Source organism: Rhagoletis zephyria, unplaced genomic scaffold, assembly GCF_001687245.7.
Source record: "Rhagoletis zephyria isolate East Lansing unplaced genomic scaffold, Rhagoletis_zephyria_1.1 Rzeph_scaffold_00003, whole genome shotgun sequence".
NCBI classification, from domain to species: domain Eukaryota; kingdom Metazoa; phylum Arthropoda; class Insecta; order Diptera; family Tephritidae; genus Rhagoletis; species Rhagoletis zephyria.
The window spans coordinates 250,409-268,069 of record NW_016157087.1 but is presented as its reverse complement, the minus strand read 5'-3'; the positions used below and the strand labels follow the sequence as shown (position 1 = coordinate 268,069).

The 17,661-nt window shown below is 35.0% G+C and overlaps 1 protein-coding gene across 2 annotated transcripts in view; it reads left to right on the top strand.

Annotated features, from left to right (window-relative positions):
* The window catches only part of LOC108368333 (receptor-type guanylate cyclase gcy-8-like), a 110,901-nt gene that overhangs the window by 63,162 nt on the left and 30,078 nt on the right, over positions 1-17,661 (top strand). The gene's annotated exons all lie outside the window — the stretch shown is intronic.

Sequence of the window (17,661 nt, the reverse complement as noted above, 5' to 3'; positions counted from 1 at the left end):
TTGCACATTATCAGACTAAAATTGCAGGGGCTAAAAAACTGTGTACTTAAAAAAATTCTAACACTTCCGGGAAAAAAGTTTGAAACTTAGGTGAAAATTTGTTGCACTTTTTTGAAGTCTTCTACCAATTGTTAAACTTGGGTTTATAAGGGGTTTATTAGAGAAAGAAGTGTATTTTAATTGAAAATTCTTAAAACTAAATAAATAAACATAAGTTGCACACAATATCACTTTGAAATGGCGTGCTATGAGATATGACCGATACTGTATACTTTTTAGAATTGAGTGGTTTACTCATGTTTTTTTAATTTCGAACACGTTAGGAATATGATTATACAGTATTCCTTAACGCTCTAATATATATACATATGTATGTATAAAATATATGTAGCTTATAATAAATATATATGTATACACACATACATGTATACATACAACGTATACATTTTGTGCGTAGAAATACACCTTACAAAAATTTAAATAAAAATTAAACAATCAAAAATTCAAGACGACCAAGCCAAAAATAAATATGCCCACATAAATAAATTTCAAATTGAATAACAACACTAATGGCGTTTTCGTTTCTACAGAACATTTTGCCCGGTTCTTGGTGTTTGTGTCAAGAGGGCAAAGGGAAGGTGACATTTTTCGATAGAAACGAAAGCGCCTTGAATAACAGAGAGCTAATAAGTTAAAAAAGATGGAGCAAGTGTTTTTTGTTGAGGTAGCTTCTTAGGTACGCTGTATAATTATTAACGTGTATAATTAACTCGATGAGCATCAGTAACGGTAATAGCAGCACACTTTGAATAAAACGCCATTAATTAATTAAAATCATATTAACTACGTATGAAACATGAATATAGATAGAGAAAAATATGACGCCAACGCACAGTGCACCAGATGTGGGCAAAAATGCAAAAATCTAGTTGTTTGAATACGCACTTTTTGGTATAATTTGAAAGCGAAAAGAGATTTGGTTTTTAGTAACACTAGCTTCAATTGCATTTCTGCTGGGATACACAGATTGCCAACCAAAGGTTTGCCTCTAGGGGAATATTTCAAAAATTAAATAGAGCTTTGAAATGAAATGAAGGTCTCATACCGTTTTTTTTTATATAAACCATACTATTATTAATTATAGTTAGGGTCTTTACACCGAGCTTGGTACTGGGTAACTCGGTGTTCGGTAATTTTTCCCCATTGTTTGTGTACAGTTATTTTACTATCGGTTTACCGGTTACCGAATTATGATGTTGGCAGCTTGATAATTTTTCTGGTAGTTAGTAGAAGCAATCAGCTGTTCGATATTTATCCAATTTTAAAGGAAAAATGCTGCGAATCACCTGCTGATAAACATAATTTACCAGACTAATAAAAGAAAGCTAAAAAGGACGTTCACAGTTGATAAAATTACCAAGTACCAACTAGCAGGTGTGAAGACCCTTAGTATAAAAGTGAAAACTATACGATGCGCGAAAAACACTGGAAGCATCTAATTTTAAATTCTGTCCAGTCACATCAGTGGATATCGAAAGGTCGTTTTCTGTATATTCAAAGCTGAATAAAAATCAACACTTTGTCTAAGCGCCCAAAATTGTTTTTTCTTTTTTTTTCTCGGCTCTGCTTATATAACTGTTTAAAAAATTAAACTCAAACTAATCCTTATATTCAATCAATTTTGCATCACAATATGGGTGTCAAACGAAAGATGTGTAAGAAAGTTTTAGTTTAAAAAATAATTTTAAAAACGGTTTCTACTTATTTGAAAAGCCGTTTAAAAATAAACTTGGAGGTTTGCCATTGCCTGCCGAGGGGGGACGACTATTACAAAAAAATAACTTTTTAGTTTTTTATTCTTTGATGTTGTGTTGAGCCGGCTTAAACCCAGACCCTGCGGAATGGTAGCGTGCGCTGCTAACCACTACACGACAGCGGTATTTTGGGGGTACCACTTGAAAAAATTTTTACAGATAAGTTAACGACTCTTAATTTTATAAAAGTTTCCGATGTTTTTTGTAGGCTGCTTTAAGAATATGCCTAGTTTTACCTCAATATAAAAACACCGGGTTTCATTTGAAACAAGTAACCTGTAGAAAAAATCCGCTTTACTTATCCTTTGTAATCCTTTCAGTAGTAAAGTTTCAACAAATTGCGACCACTCCTCCCATTTTTGTCTGTTGTTTATATGTGGTCGGTTCACTGTGCGAATATAAAGTTTCTGCTGCCGATATTAGAACCTTTAGACAAGTTATGTACATCGCGAAAATATTTGTAGTATTCCTCTCTATTTTGAAAGTTGATTTTGAGGAATTTCAGCACCATGCAAATTTTCACCCTTGACACGTTCGAAAAATAGTAAAATATTCAGTTTTGTCTAACTATAACTTATGGTCTACAATAACCCTGTGGGCAAAATCTCTAGTTCTGAACTGGTGCGCTTCTAGTACATTTAGACCCAGTACTGGTTCGCGATAAATCTCTTTTGCATGCAAGCAACTGGCGAATTTAACATGGCGATGTCCTAGGAAGTGTCAATTGCCGCCCGCTGCATCCCTTTTTCGATAGTTCGGAACTAGTCCTAAATTCCTTAGTTCCGAAGCAGTTCTGAAATCGACAGACGAAAGAAAAAAGTACTGAAAAAAATTGTTTAAAAGTACCACTTTTCGCCGATTTTGGACTGGTGGGGATCTAGTTCATATCGGGCTACTTCCTTTTTGGCGATAAAGACCAAGTACGGAACTAGAAATTTGATTCACTAGTCCGCGGTTTCCCTGCAGGGAAAGAAATGAACCTGTTTTATGATAGACACAAACACATCTTAACTTATCAATCGTTACGGCGCGTTTACATTAGACAATGCTGTCAAGCCAATAAAGAAATACATATTAGTTGTCAAAAACGCTGATAATTGTCTCCGTGGCGTAGGCGTCCTGACAATATTTATGAGTCATGAGTGGAAGGTGTTGCTCATTTTCTCCATACGAAAAATAATTGTCGAATTACTTTGTATAGAAGAACTTGCGTGAAAAAAAATTACCAAAAATCAATGCGATTTTCTAGCGACTTCAAACTTGTTTTTTGTTATATTAAATTTGAATGGGCTATAAAACTGCGTACTTAGAATTTTTCTAGAAAATCTGAATAAAAAGTTACAAATTAGTGTGCAAATTTAATGAATTTTCCTGAGTTTTGCACAAAGTTTAGGGCTTTTATTATTATGTTTTCTGGTGTAGAAGGAACAATATTTTTATAAAAAATTATCGAAAATAAATTAGAATAAAGAACTTCGCATATATTGCGAAAAATTCTCTGTGCCAATACTTCTGTTCGGCACTGTACATAATTTGTCAATACTCGTACTTTCTGGCCAAAGTAAAGTCATTGACTTATGAAAAAGCTGGCATATGGTGGTGTGGGTAACTTTTTCGATCATCTCACATGTAAGAAGGAATGTCTGGCATGGTTCTTCTTGCTCCATGGTGCCCACTATAACGTCGGCAATATAACGGCCTTCCACGTCGCTTGTTTCGTCCATTGATACACATTTTATTCGCCAGCAATGCAGTTTCTTACATTATAACGGTAAGTAGTTTATCGCAGAGTCGATTCGTCGGATAGCTTACGCCCTGTGTAAGTTTCCAAAAAACTTTTCAGTTTAATGTTTTTTATTTTATTAATCGGAATATCAGCTGAAACCAATACATCGCACAATTCCCTGAAAAGTCGTTGTTTCTGCAACTGTTTGATGCAGCTTCAATCAAAAGTAACTGCTTGGATTTCTTTTATCCAAAAGCTCCAAACCGCGCTTGTGCTTTTTGCGGCCTATGTGTTGCTGAATTGTGTATCTCTTATCCGCCAAAACTTTAACTTCACAAACTTTACAAAATAATATTGCGCCATCAGTCGAAAATATTTCGAAGCCAAATTCATCAAGCAATTTACTTAAGTGACTGCTTTTTGATAGCTTTTGTTTTGGCATTTTATTCTCAGAACTTCAAATGTATTCTGGAAACGGTAAATTTATGCGGCAAAAGATAACGTCACAACACACCAAAATAAAAATCTAAGTATGTGCCGATTGTCAATTGGATAGAAAGAGATAACAAGTGAAGCTACAAAAAGTTTATAAAGATGCCAGAATTTTGAGTTAAAAAAATTAGTTCAGTGTTGCAAAGCGAACTTCAGAAAATGTCTGTAGATGTAAAATCGTAAAAGGTATACGAAAATATCTCAAAACTATGAAAAATTACCTATAATAAGAAATTGGGGAAAAAAGCAAAAAAAGTTGACCTAGAAACTTTTCGGTGTTGAAATCTAGACTAAAGGAACGAAGATTATAAATACACAGGAAGCGTCTCCGAAGCTCCAAAAAAATGTTGACAAGCCAACAAAATCCTATGACAATTTCTTTTTGAGCAAAATGTCGGACGTGAACGTTGTATTATAATACCCATTTCTTGCGAGCTATTTAAGCTTAAAGCTAAGACATAATAAAGAAGAGACAAAGTTACATACACATCAGCATTTCTTGTGTTATTTTAGTTCTTTTGTTAAGAATTTCTCTTCTTTCTTGCACAAGACGTCAATATTATTGTCTGCATACGTCAAATCATTGTCCGATTTACTGTCTTGAAAATAATCGAGACAGTGACTGAGCCAATTGGAAAAGTATGCTTGTATTAGTGAAAAAGTGAGCATGTATTGCTATTGTCATGACAGTATTGTCCGGCGTAAACCCTAAGTTAGGTTAGAGCACCTGCAGAGTGAACGCTGAAAGCCGAGCCGATTATGAAGCTGATTCCGAACGGCGCTGATTAAAGATGTGGTTCCAATCGAATAATATGCTGGTCTACTTAGGAGCGTTGCCGTTTTCAGTGTCTGGCCATATAACACAGCTGCAAAAAATTTTTGCTTTGGATTCGGATAGGTCGCTCACTTGGTATACATGTCCCGTTTTCTCAATCTCGAAGGCGCATTTCTGCAGAGAATCGTCGGATTTTTGGTAGCAATTCTCCAGTTCCATCCATTTCCTATGCTCGCTATGATAACGTTTTTCCAAGGCATCCATACATGCTATCCCATTCGTGTTCTGGAACAGTTTGCAAGATTTCGGCTACAGGACTTTTCTTTCTTCTTATTATTTGGCGCTGTAACCGCCTAAGCGATTTTGGTCGAGTACAACAAGCGAAATGCCAAGTGAAGCCAATACTTTCTCCTCCTGGTCTCTCCAACGCAGAGGAGGTCTTCCAATTCCACATTCACAGCAGATGTTAAGTGTCGTAATGCCTTAACACATTTCGTTACAAATACCCTAAAATCATTTTAAATATTATTTTACGCTAAAAAATGTTAGGACTTTAAACCATAACAACGCTTAAGACGCAATGTGAATCCACTAAATATACTAATCATTTTTCAACCTACCTGCAATTTTCGAAAAAAAGACTACTTTGTGATGCAAGAACCCATCGGGGACTTATCTGTCATCACTACGGTGACCATATTTATAGGAGCCGAATACGGGCCAAAAAATAATTTTGCCAATTTTTTCCACAAAGGCTAACAGATCTTAAAACCTTCTTCAATGATCCTAGATATATTAGCCCTGAAACAGCATCCTTATAGTAATATCATAAATTTTTTGGATATTTTTCTCAAGAGTTTTTACATCGCAAAATTTGTTAAATTTTGTATAATATAATAAAGTGTAAGTTTGAAGTAGCTTGGACTTACCGTTAATTTTTGGAAATTTTTTGTTATCGGTGTTACACATATTTTTCATACAAAGTAAGTATGTTCGACAATTTTTTGATAGGGAAGCAAATGAACAGCACATTGCACTTGCACTTTCTTATACTCAATTTTAATGAGCTACAAAACTGCAACCTAATGATTTTCTAACGATTCTGATTAAACAGTTTGAAATTTTAGTGAAACTTTACAGAATTAATTTTTATAATTTTTGCACCAAGTCGGAAATTTAGTTTTATATAGTTTTTGTTAGGAAAAGAGCTTTACTTTCATAAAAAAAAATAATAAACATTAAATAAGGAAAACTAGCCAAGCCTTTCTAAAATGTAGAGTCCTAATTTGTATTTTTTTGGTCACTGTATATGTTCCTCGATTCGAATCACAGGCACTGATTATAAACTGTTTACGGAGAAGGTTACGATCATATACCAACATCCAACACCAACTGTAGGTCCCTTCCCTTTGTGTGACAACATCAAGGCGCACGCCACAAGTCGGAGGAGAAGCTCGGCCAAACACTAACATATGTGTAAGCGCCAATCTATTATTATTATTATTATTATAAACTAAATAATTTGCCTGCAATTGGTCAAAAAAGAGGACTGTCCCCTATAATATAGGACGGATGGTCACCGTAGTCATCACTGATGTTAATTCCGACTTTGCAATTTGACAGTAACTTCTTCTGCCAAGCGTTATACCAGGTCGACATTTATATTTATCACCGATGACAGTTAAGTTTTAGGTGGATTTTTATATCAGAACCTCATTTTTGTGCAGATAGAGGGTATTGAATATAAGCCCTCGATATAGTTCCCATGCAACTGTTGTGACAAGGACACGAAATTCGCGAAGCATTCCTTGGTTTACCATGAATAAGCATATCGTCGATGTTTTTGCAAAACCGCACATCGACCAGTTGCAAAACCGCCTACATCGCCGTTGTGGCAAAAATGAGATGTGGTAACCCAAAACTCCAGGCATCGGGATTTATGCATAAAAATCGTTAAATCGTTATTAAAACAAGGCATCAAGGCAATGCCTTCAAAGAATAAATCGTTTTTTCGCTTTCCTGTAAAATTTGAGTGCCATAAGATAGGCGGTTTGCGATTGGGCGATGGGCGGTTTTACAAAAATATCGACGATATGTATGTACATAAGTAAGAGCAGCAACTTATTCCCATAATCGACTTCTGCATAAACGATTTGAACTTATGAAATTTGCTTCAACCTGCACTGAAAGTAGTTTTGCAACTTAATGCTTAATCATACATACTGCATATATGTATGTATATATATACTTACATTAGGGTGCCTCAACAAACAATGCTGCGGATTCTCCACGGGAATTATAAAATGTATTATATTTTAAGACTTCCGCCAATACATTTCGGAAAAAATATTATGATTAACGTGAGCTGGTCCGGATCTCATTAATTTCATTGCGTTGATACATTTTTTTTTAATCTTAAACTCTTCTCTCAAGTGAAGTGATTTTTTGTGAAAAAATATTTATTATAACTAATTAGTTTTATAAAAAAAATCGATTTTTGCAGATATTTTTAAACCAGTGCAGCTTACGTTACTCTCTTGTTTTTCTGCAATATTTTGGCGTCTTGAAGTCTCGAAATATAATAGATTTTATAATTCCAATGGAAAGGTTGTATCGAATTTCTTGTGTGGAGAGTGATGCACCCTAGTAAACAATACATATAGTATGTCTTAATGCCATTCAAGTGGAGAAGAATTTATTTAATCAAATTAGAACCAAAGAAAGCAAAAGAAAAAACGAAAAAACATCTAGTGACCAATAAAAAATTCCATCAAGCCAGTACGAAGAATTTAATTACAAACAAGTTTTTCCGCAACGAAGTGTATACAGCGCTGTTTTGTTAACTGGACAAACTTAATTGCTTCGCACCTTATCTGACTGACAAAGCTCAAAGCTGATTACTGCAACAAATCTCTTAAGATAGTAGTTATGTTTGCATGTAAGTAAATATGTAAGTACATACATATGTATGTAACTACATGTGGAAAATAAGTAAAACTTCAAAAGATGTCAAAATGCAATAAAGATGAGTTGAAAGCTTATGCACAAATCAAGATGCCTTATATTCTGAGTGTAACGAGAATATGTGCATGCAAAAGCATCAATTGGTTGCAAAAAGTAACCCTGCACAGATATACGACAATTCCGTCGCGGAAAGATGCAAACTGTTTTTCCCCGCCATAATAGTGCCAAGTACATACATACATATGACAAGGCAAATAACTGCCAAAACAAGCAAAAAAGTTCAAGACCAAGAGGCGAAGATCAGGTTATGTTACAATACGAGTGCAATGGGTACTTATCACGAGTTTAGAATTCGGCTAATAGCAGTTTCTCAGTGTATATTATGAAGTGTCACCCAAGATGTTTGAACATCTGCATCGCAAAAGCTGTTCAGAGGAGAAGAAAGTCACGCCACTTCATCATCTACAAGCAGCTGCGCTTGTAACGATTATAAAGGCATTTTAATCCCATCACGTGTAGGATAGTGGCTTATCAGAACTTTCAGCAATAACAATAATTGAGTCTTAGTGAGATAAAGAAGCTACCTTGACCGCCTCCGATTCATTCAGGGGTATAAAGACTCTGCAATTGCAAAAGTTCCCGTTTTCGCTCAACCGCCACTGAGCTAATATAAGCCCCCAGTTACCCATGAGTAGACCATAAATAAACAAGAGTGCCCTTTATACTCGGTGAGATTATTTAAATAATAACTTTTGTGGCCTGCTGCTACTTTAAAAATATTTCAATACAATCGAACTGGAGGCCTAACATTCGCCAACTAGTTTTGAGTGCATCATCAGTTTAAGCCCTCAACGCGCTTATCAGCGTCACATATGTGAGAAGCATTTCGATAGCTTTTTTAATTGCCGCCATTTCTGTCTAAAATACACTAAAGTAGTGCATCGACCCTTCCGAGAAACTTCAAGCGATCTGTGAAAACGTTTGCTGGCCCCTCCCTTCAGCAACTGTATTTTCATATTTGTCCTTCAAGGGAGTTTTAACAGAGAAAAAACGTCTTTGAGCCATTCCAGAGGCGCAGTGATTTGCGTTATAGGGAATGGAGTCGGAGCTTTCAAGAATTATAGAATAGCTAAACACCCAACTCCCCTCGGCCTGATCGCAGACTGTGATGCGGTAACTTGGTCTACAAACTTTAATAGCTGGCCGACTTGCAGGTAGAAAATGTATGTAACCGGGTAATGTCTCGTTTTAAAATTTTAATAAATATGTAGCCTCAAATATACTTTTTATCGGCAAACCGGCTGACGGTTAACGGCAAACCGGAGCGTGTGAAACCGCACAAAGGGTTGAAAGGAGTAATTTCAAAGAGCCCTAAAGCATTAGTTGAAATCCCGTTACGACGAAAGGTGCTGCTGCATAATAAATTCTGTTGGAGGGCTACACAAAGTTCTTCTACAACGAGGCGTTAATAGGAAAGAAAATTGAATTAACTGTGTAAATCGAAAAAGCAAAATTATTCTCATATCAAAGAAAATTTTCCGACTCCACCTGTGACAGTGACGCGTTCTGCAATTGGTTTTGCTTCCAAATGGACAAATGACTTATGAAATTGTTTGTGACGTAGGCATCCAGACAATTATAAAGTCGATACACAAGCAACCGCCGGTAGTGTCTTTTAGTGTGTATTTTGTACCATATACCAAAATCTAAAAAAAAAACCAAGTTTAACCTGAGTGTGCGATTTTTTGCATTTATATTTTCCTTCTTTTTTTGCAAATTAAGTAGAACGAAACATCACCGAATTGGCCATCTACATCAAATCATTGGCCTAATTTACTGGGAGGAGTGTGAGTTAGGGATGATAATCCCGGAATCCCGGTGCTTTTGAGCTCCCGAAAATCCCGGGATTTTCTTGCATTAGTCCCGGGCTCCCGAAAAATGTGAAATATCAAACTGATAGTGAGAACTTGTTAATGAATTTTGAAGTATGACTTTTGAAAAATACCGTTTTGACAAAAAGCTTGAAACTGTACTTTTAAATTGCAGCTTGAGCCTTTTTGAAGAAGATTTAAATGAATTTACTCATATCCTTGCTAATGTAAACGAAAGTGAGAGTTTTAAGGAAAAGTTAGATAGTTTTTTAAATCAAAAACGTATAATTTGTCCGACGTGCTGGTAGAAGAAGTTCAAATATATTGTAATGGAGGAGATAGGGGACATTATCTTCGAATGGCTTAATGACTTTCTTTTGACAGTTCAGCCTAAAAGTGTTGAAGCCGAAATATGTTTTTCATCAGTAGGTTTGTTTTGTTAAACCTTTAGGTCAAGATTGGAAGAATTCCCTTTGAATGCTTTGCTGCTCTTACGAAACCATTTTAAGTGTAATAATAACAAAACCGGCACAAAAAAGGGTCTGTGTTTTTAACCAGACCCACCTACCAACATGTATTTCGACCACCTGAATCCGATTCTGAGATCCGTTTGACTCGTACGCTCTCAAAATTTCGAGTAAATTACGAAATTTTCGAGTAAATTTTGATATCTTTGCAAATAAGTCAATATTAGTTGAAAAATCATCTAACTTTGGGAAATTAACTATTTCAGCATTTAAAAATAAGTAATTTTAAATTGAAAATATTTATATCACATATTTTTACATTTTTATTTATACAAAGTGCACATAATTCAAACTGAACATTTAAAAGCACATATACAAGTCTGGCTGTAGCTGAGCGTGCAGAGATGAATGCTGTACCTTGTTAGCTTCCAGAAGATCCGGTTCGAATCCCAACAGAGACAACATGGGAAATGCTAATTGGAAATATGAAACAGCATATGTGAAGTGCAGAACGAAAGCGTATTCAAAAGAAACATACTGACTTTGAAGTGTTTTAAGCCAAATGCATTTTACAATAGTTGAAATCAAATGCAGAATGCAGATAAGAGACTGCTTCCTAGGACATCGGCATGTCAAAGTAAACAGTTCGTTCCAATGAGGAAAATCAGATTCCAATTAGTTGTGGTGGGTAAAAAAATGGTTGAACATCAATATCTAAGCTAGTTCCTTCCGTACTGCGAAGATCGTCGATGTGCCGTGTTGTAAAATCAATTGTATTGATTCTGCCGACTAGCAAACTTAACCACCTTCTAATAGTCAGTTAGGTAAAAGACCAATGGGTCGAGCTTTCCTGCAGCTTAAGGGTGGTCTTCCCATGTGGGTCGATATTGCCTTCTGCAGATCAATAGGTTATTCAAAGGATGTTTGGATGGCTGCGTCTCTTTCTAGTTATTCATGATCAACTGATGCGAACCAAATCTTCGCATTATAAGTATTCACGTAGTAACTTATGGGCCAGTTCTTGATGCTGCATTCCAATCTGTAACCTGCCCCGTTTATCACTGGTAGGCCTTCCAAAGGTCGCTGAGTAATTTACTTCGAATTTTGGAGGATAATGCATCTCTCTTCATTACTTTCCTTAGGATTAAACCAATTGCAAGTAGCCATTTTTAAACTTTTTATACCGATTCGCATTTCTTTTTGCCTCACTTCTCTGATAGGTTGCTGCAGATGTGAAAAGCTATTATGACTTTCCGAGCAATTACAATTCAGCTTCAACGTTAATTTTAGTCGCCTCTGTGTTGCTTGCCTGTGACAGTAAAGTCCTTTCTTATCGGTCAAAAATCACACTCTATAAGCAATCATAATGTCCGTGCTGTTATATGATGCAGAAGTATGGATAGTAAAAACATTTGATAAGGCGGATTCTGCGGAAGACTTGTGGGTCTTTGCGAGTTGGCGACGGTGAATACCGCAGACGATGAAACGATAAAACGATGAGCTTTATGAGCTTTACAACAATAAAGACTTAGTGCAGCGGATCAAGGTATTCAACACTGTTCCTGCAGGTAGCGGAAAATATTCTCCGCGATGAAAAGATGAAGTAGAGAAGGACTTGGTTTTAGTTGGTATTCGCGCATAGCGTCAGTTGGCTTATAAGAGAAACGACTGGCATACTTTTTTGAATCGCCTAGGTGATAACAGCGCCAATCAAGAAGAAGCCTGTGACAGCATGATGCAATAATACAAGGTGTTATCAGTTGGCAACTTCTCGCTCTAACAGGCTAACCTAATATTCGCGGCTTGCGTTTTGGTACGCATGCCGTCGAATTTGTTTTTTTGCGTCACCCGAAATTGACTTGCATGCGTTTGCATTTGATTTCATTGAGCGAAACGTCAAATCAAAATGTCACGCAGAACAACAATTGGAAATTGAGTTAGCTTCATACGCACGCCGTTCAATTTCGGTTGATCTCATACAAGTTGCATGTGCATGAGAAATTTTTGACAATAAATTGGCAGCGTGCGTGAATATTAGGTTAGCCTGTAATTCCGCCATATTGACTACCTTACGTGAAACAGTGTTACTTCTTTCACTATTCTTTGCCCATTAAAATAGTTGAATGCTTTTAATTTTACACACTTTGTTTTCTTAAAAAGGTATTTTATCTTATTTTATTTCATTTCATAACGAATACACTATAAAAAAGCAAATTTTGTTAACGAGAAAATGTGAAATTTTATATTTTTCCCCCATATGGGGATTCATTTCTTCCCGTTTTTCTTCTCATTCTACTGAGCTAAGGTAGTGTCAAATCGAGCTGTCACAACTGATACCACCTTGTATTATTGCATCATGCTGTGACAGTAAGTAATCGTCGCGCCAACCGATAGTAAACTAGACTCCGAAGTTGAAACTCGGCATCTTGCTTCCCTTCTGGCTTAGTTAATACAGCTGCCTGTTTACCCAAAGTTGTCTTGGAGATAATCTTCCTTTATTTTAGTAGCATCCCCTACTTCTCACATGCATTAACTGACTGCATATATTTGGGTTCCAATGTACTTATACTCCTAGAATCCGCTAGATATCTGGTACTTCAGCGTAACTGAGTTCAATTTCCGTAACTCTCCCTCAACATAATAAAACTTCTCCTGGGGTATACATCTGGCAAACTCCCCTCAATACGAAACTTTTTTGGAATCCAGCCATAAATTTGCTTTCAACGGAAATAGTTTCCAATAAACGTTGCTTGAAATAGTAGCTCTTGCTACTATCTGCTTAAGAGCGACATTGCAAGCAAAGAACGAAAACTAGGATTAGCCCTTTGACCAACACTGGTCGTTGTGGTTTAACCTCGATTTATGAAAACGCTCTCATTGCTATTGAAAAGCATGGTAGTAATTAAATATTACCAGGTAGCAGGAATCTTTCATATTTAACTAGCCGATCTGATCACACCGATAGACGTAAACTAGTATAATCGACGCTGAATAAACCATTGCCCTTCTTTCGGGGTATTTGCGGAGTCAAGCTAAATAGCGCACGTTTTGTTAGTTGTTAGTTTAATAAACAAATACTGATTACTGATAACCGATTTCAGTTAATGGCTTAGTATAAACTAGTATAAGTACGTGTTTTTAATTTGAAATCTAAAAAAGTTACTCAACTATCAAAGTGTGGTGGATTTAGGTGTGGTGAATTAAGGTGTGGTGAATTTAGGNCTAATCTATTCATGTACATACATACATACATCTTATTCCTAAACTGCTGCTTAGCACGTTTCTTTAATTCGCTATCAATATTAAAGCATACATTTAGGAGGCATTTCCGCCCCAACCATGTACATGTATGGCATTGGTATTGGTGTGACTTTTGAATTGATTTTTTCGCTCTATTTTAAACTAATTTGAAATTTTAAAAATTGCCTGCACATCAGCATCAAAATACCTTTCTAATGATATGTAATTGTTTATACCTTAGAAGTACAGTTTAGCCGTAAAAGGGGTGTAAAGGAAACATGATTGTCTATTTATATAATTGATTTCAATGCATTTTCTGGAACGGGCAACTGGTCTAATAGCTTCCCTCCTTTGTGAAGGGGCATACAAATGGTACAGAAGGGTGGTCAAAGTAACGCAACTGTAGTTGATTTCGCCAGATAGACGGAAAATATTTCTGTTTAGAACATCAGATCGAAGAACTGGGAGGAAAGTGATTCACGTTTTCTCCAACATAGTTTTGTTTCGCGCTGCTCGAAGAGATTCTTTTCATAGCCAAAATTTGTTTAATGTGAGCTCAGAAGTTGATATAGTATCGATGGGAATTGTTATCCTTCTATTTCCTTTATATAGAAATACATATTTACTTTTTAGGTACATCTATTTACTTTTAGGTAAAGTTTTTCGTAAATTAGGTACAATTTTATAATTCAATTTCCCATCGCTGATGGAATATCAGCTGTAAAAGAGGACTAGAAACAAACAGCTGATTGCTGTTTGTTCAATAAACATACCTCCAAGTCAAAATTAAACATACCTAGCAGGGTTGCATAGAGAATCTGACAAAAATTAATTGCCATTTAATTATTAATTGGCAATTAATAATTTAAATTTTTGTATGATAAATTGTGTAAACAAATAAAAAAATCTCAATAGGACGCAAATATAAGTATTTGTATTTAAAATACAAATACAAAATACGTATTTTTAATTTACATTTAAATACTTTTGCGTACTCACTACGTACTGGCACACGCAATTTAAAGCATACTCTAATGAGAAAGACAGACCCCGGTTAACCTAATTAACTCTTAAGAGATTAAACACAACTTGAAACAAATTTCGAGGTCAGAGTGCAAAATATTTCTATTTTCAAGTTTAAGTTCTAAGCATCTGTACAGTAGTTATGTATAAGTAATCGTACACATAGATGACTGTACGCCATAAAAATAATGTGAATAATGTTTTATGGCAGCGAGACGCACACAGACGCGTCGCCACCCCACCTGGCAATATGTATTTGGCGACTTCCTAGTACAAATTCGATTCGCTGGCTCCGGTTACACATTTGAATGCGCCAGTTTTACGAGAATTTGTTATGGCTGGTGAAAGGCAAAATGCATTTCCATGCATACATGCATAGATATGCACATTAGGCATATGCCTTTTTTTAAAGGATGAAAAACCAACAAAAATAAAGTTTTGGTAAAAAAAGAAAAAAAAAACAGATTTTACTCAAAAAAATACACACATGGTACCTACATTTTTTTCTCTTGATTGGGTCGACTTGGAATTTTCTATATCAAGGTCAAAATTTTAAAGAAAGTCTTCACAGTCGTAGGTAACTCAGAATCGGCAGTTAACTACAGATTTTTGGTAAGAAAGCTTTTTATTCTGTAATAAAAACTGTATAAACCCAAGTTTCGAACTTTGTGCAACACTTAGGGCCAAATTCGCAGTGCGTAGTTAACTCAGAATTGGCAGTTAACTACAGATTTTCAGTAAAAAACTTTCTCAACAAAAATCAATCTAGAAAAAATTATTAAAATTAAATAATAAAAAAATCAAAAGTCAAAATTTGTTAATATGTGGCTCGCGTATCAATGTGATAAGCAGTAACTATGTTTTTATAGGAGTTACTAAAAAATCGAGTTATTTAAAAATACCGGGACACCATTTTCAAGTTAAGAAAAAAACCATTTAAACTGGTTACAAATTTTCTTTGGACTAACACTTACTGTTAGTCAGAAATCAAGACTAAAAGTACAATATGAATGCTAAAAATAAATAATAATAATTTAGAAATCACTAAGGCAAAGTACGTTTGAAGTATTTTTACTGAGCCAAAAGCACAATAAAAAAGATGGGCTGCAGAACCAACGTGTGGGGTTGCTCGCCAAATCTGGCCGAGGTTCGATAACTGTAGTACTGCTCGTATAAAATTGAAACGCTACAGCTGGTATTTGGGATAATTATTTACCATGGGCACTATGAATTCGCAGTGCAGGAGAATAGGCTTTCCGGCGAGTGACTACGATCACTATTGTCGTAATACCAGACCACCCTAATGCCAGTAAAATAAAGCTCTCAAAAACCTATTAAACGTTTGCTAAAGAAATATGTATTTCAATTATTCCAGTAGAACTAGATTAAAAAAAATGTCGGCCAATTTACATTTTTCCTGAAATGCCTTGGAGAAACAATTTAAAGTCACTGGTGTACGGTGAAGTGTTTTTGTTTTCTTTTGAGGTGGCACGGTCTAATGTACACGCATCTATAAGTACATATGTATGTCTACAATGAAAATTAGCTACTTATAAGCACCCACGTAATCGCACATAAAAATAAGTACATACATACATGCAGTTCCAAAAGAGGGGATTGACGTTAACGGATTCGAACAAGATTTAATAATTAATTTTTTCAACGGAATGCCGACTCTTAGTCCAAAAGTTTCATAGATAAGAAGCGCACAAGCAATTAACACAGTTTTTTTTTTAAATAATATCAGCGACACTTCGTTAGACAATGTCAAATTTTCGAGAAAGAAAGCTCATCATAAACACAATCTGCCCCTAGAGAAGCGTAGAAGTGCTATAACATAGACTACGTTTTAATTAGAAAATAACATCTTTAATTAACTACAAGTGCACTAACTTTATATGATTTAAATGCAGCAAGAAGGGATTAAATAAGTGCATTTTTATAACTAAATATATTTATATATATATGCGATTATGCAAATATGTATGTACATTAGAGTAGTCCTTAAAATATCGACATCATCGGACACCCCTTTTTTACATACGAAATGAGGAAATCCATGATAATTTTAAATTTAAAAAATAATTTTAAACTTTAGCAGCTATAACTCAGGGAGTTTATGAATTTATATGAATAAGTTTTAATAATATCCCAAATTTATTAGATTTGAAATCAACGCTTTCTTGAATTTTTGTGATTAAAAAAAATTATAATTTTTTCAAATCCTGGTAGTGCAGCCGTTAAAACTTAGTGCACAATTTTTAGAATTTCATACGTAGAATAAAATAAAGTTGTTCCCTATATAAAATTTAGATATTTAAGAACCACCCTAATATTGTACATACTAATGTACAGTTGTTATCATTTGAACGCCGCGGCATTTTGTCAACAATACTCGTACCATATTATATAATAGTAAAATAATTACTTTGCGATTATCATTTATAACTGTTTTATTCTATATATTCTATATTTTGTTCGTATAGTTTTAGCTATCATTTACGCAAGTTGGTGTTATTAAATGAAAAAAATCTACTGTCTAACGATTAACATATTTTTGTATAAATAATGCATTTTTTTAGCTGTTTTATAATGTATTCATGTAGAGAACTAAAAACGCATTTGCTTGCGGTTAATAAAAATGCTAGCCACCTACTTGCATAAGTATCACCATAGCTTAACAACTGTTAAGCAGTGTTAAAACTGATACCAGTGAAATAATTCTTTAGCTAAACTCAAACGAAAACATTTTGCCTGACAATGCACTTCTGTTTGAGTTGAGCAAACATTTTTTTAATAAGTATTTAAATATAAATGTTCTTGCTTGAACAATTCCAGATAAGATTGTCCATCAATACGAAGCTACGCCTAAGTGGCGCTAGGAATATGTTTACAATTCATTTAACTTGTAATCTGTGGTGTTAGGTATGAAAATGATAACTCCATTTTTGATAACCTTAAGTTATTCTCATTAAACTAAATTCTTAACAATATGCAACAACGACTTTTTCGTTACAAGTGAAGTGGAATTATCATTTCTTAACCGAACAAAACTGATGTTACTTGTTAAAAATGGATTAATTTTATAATCAGAAATCATTTTAGTTAAGGGAAAAAAGTGAACCCACTCATTGGGCTAAAATTTATACGCTCGAAATGTTCTGCAGCTCAGAATACACGTCATCTTGACCTTTATTTTCATCTTCATCTTCATCTTCATCTTCATCTTCATCTTCATCTTCATCTTCATCTTCATCTTCATCTTCATCTTCATCTTCATCTTCATCTT